Below are 2,500 nucleotides of genomic sequence, written 5' to 3' on the forward strand. Positions count from 1 at the left end.
CTGCAGATGCCCGTATTGACATGTTCTCTATATATTATTGATGATCATTTCACTGGAGAAGCTATCAAACAAATTATCATGGATCTCGGTGTCATTAGTCAGTTACTACAAAGGAGAACAACAAAACAGATACATGGAATGAAAAATTATCCCTTACGAAATGAGATTCAAGCTTTTAATTTTACATTCCTTTGAGAGCCGTGACGTAGATTAAGAGGGGATCTGGTGGAGGTCTTTAAATGTATAAGGGTTATAACAAGGGGGACATAAGTAGTCCTCAGGGTCAATAATCGGGATGCGGCAAGAAATTACAGGTTAAAGCTTGATGATGAAGAACAACAACAACAACAACAACAAAAACAAGGACAAGAATGAGAACAACAAGAACAACAACAACAAAAACAAGAACAAGAATGAGAACAACAACAACAACAACAACAACAACTTAAGTAACAAACATTACTTAATCTACATTTCCTAAAACTTCCACCTTTCCTACTAACGGTTCTCTTAAGGCAAGCATTCCATCATCCTCAGTGCTCCTCTCCCATTACAAACTGAACCAAGGGAAAGAAAGAAGCTCAGGAGATATAGATGACACACCCCTCACCAATCATGGACTTGTGCCACGGGGAAATCTAGAGAAGCTTAAAAAAAAAAAAAAATTCTGTATCTTCATTACAGTATATTCCGATCAGCCTGGAAATCTAATCAATTGTTCCTCGGCACATGATACGCCTTACCCTAAAAATTTCATTACTATCTGTTGAGAGAGAGAGAGAGTGAGAGAGAGAGAGAGAGAGACCTAATGACGATTATTTTCCAGTGCACCACGACTGTTTTCCAAGGCCCCACAGATGAATAGACGGGTTTCCGAGGCTGTTCCTCCTATTAACAATGTATTAATGTTGTTAACCTGTCACCAGAACCATTAAAACACCCTTAAAAGCCAGCGTCACTTCAACTAGAGCCTTTGGAATATACTGGAGGTGGTCTATACCCCGACACACACCAGTAATCCAGAGATATGAAGCAAACAGAAGCCCACTAAACTAAGCAGCAACCTTACCACCTTCTCCTGTACTGCTTGAGGGAATAATCAGGAATAACTTAATAATACGGAGATGAGCAGCTACACCAAACGTACGTGTTTCCCTGGCAACCTTTAACACTTCCCTTACACCTCCACGGAGTTCTTTTGCATATTCAGTATTTTTTTTCGTCTGCTCATCACGCCAATCGAACTTCTCTTGGTCTGAGTTAATCGTTAATCCCTTGTCTTATTAAAAATGTTTCCTTCTCACCTCTCAACTTTTTTTTTTTTTTTTTTGAGGGAAGGCTGGAAGGATGTATCAGTCCCTGTAAACTCCCTTTTATCTGCCTCCTTCCAGCTTCCTCTCTTCCTATACTTAAGCCTCCTTACAAGTCTTCCTTCCTTGCCTCCACCCTGCCCTCATCGCGTCTACACAGCTCCCCCTTTCCATCCTCCCTGCGGCCCAGACACCCAAGAGAGAGACATCCCTGACAGCTATGAGTGGCCTCCTTCTTCTCTCTCCCCATCTTGCCCTCCTTCCCTCCTCAACCCTGTCCTCTCCCCAGCCTCCTCCGTAACCCTTCATCCTCCCCTCTACTGACGCCACACTACATCACGCCCACAGAGAGAAGCGAGAGGAGGTGTCAAGGACGTTATCAAGGCAGACGCTGAAATGGCTGATGAGGAGTGGAGAGCAGGAGAGGGAGAAGTGGAAGGCTAGGGCAGGGTAGCGTGGATGTAGCGGCCTGTGGGTGGTGGATGGGAGTCAATGGGATTCAGGGAAGGGATTAAAGACCACGTAACTGTGTGCGTGTTCTGGGTGTTCAAATAAATACACGTGGGATTAAAGGGGAAAAAAATTATTATTAGATGTTAGTGATAAAAGTGAAGGGTTATTTAACAGGGAGGAGCTTTAAAAGGAGTGGCTAAGTAGATTAATAAGAGTAGCGATGATATTCTCTCCTTCTCTACCTAGCCTCCTCCCTCTCTCCCTCCGTCCTTCCCTTCTCCTTTCCTTTTCCCCTCACTTCTTCCCCCTTCTTTCTTTCTCTCAGTTCTTTCCTCTTCCATCTTATCATCTCCTCTTCCCTCCTTCCCTCTCTCCCCTTCTTCCTTCACTCTTCCTCCTCTCCTCCACTTACCACTCATTTCCTCTCTCTCTCTCTCTCTCTCTCTCTCTCTCTCTCTCTCTCTCTCTCTCTCTCTCTCTCTCTCTCTCAACTACGTAAAAATTCTACTTTTCCTTCTTATTGCTGACTTTTCTCCCATCCCTTTGTCTTAACGTCTCCTCCTCCTCCTCCTCCTCCTCCTCCTCCTCCTCCTCCTCCTCCTCCTCTTCTTCCTTCTCACAGGAAGTAATTGACATTTAGTATTATTAGTTCTAGCGTCATAAATATTCTGCCTTCAGTCTCATAATTAGCATTTCCTCCTCCTCCTCTTCCTCTTTTTTCTGTTCATCTATTTCGT

General features: G+C 43.7%; 1 protein-coding gene across 5 annotated transcripts in view; it reads right to left on the reverse strand.

The window, feature by feature from the left end:
- Positions 1-2,500, reverse strand: part of LOC135111192 (membrane-associated guanylate kinase, WW and PDZ domain-containing protein 1-like) — a 254,877-nt gene that overhangs the window by 153,255 nt on the left and 99,122 nt on the right. The gene's annotated exons all lie outside the window — the stretch shown is intronic.

Source organism: Scylla paramamosain, chromosome 21, assembly GCF_035594125.1.
Source record: "Scylla paramamosain isolate STU-SP2022 chromosome 21, ASM3559412v1, whole genome shotgun sequence".
In the NCBI taxonomy this organism is placed as follows: Eukaryota; Metazoa; Arthropoda; class Malacostraca; order Decapoda; family Portunidae; genus Scylla; species Scylla paramamosain.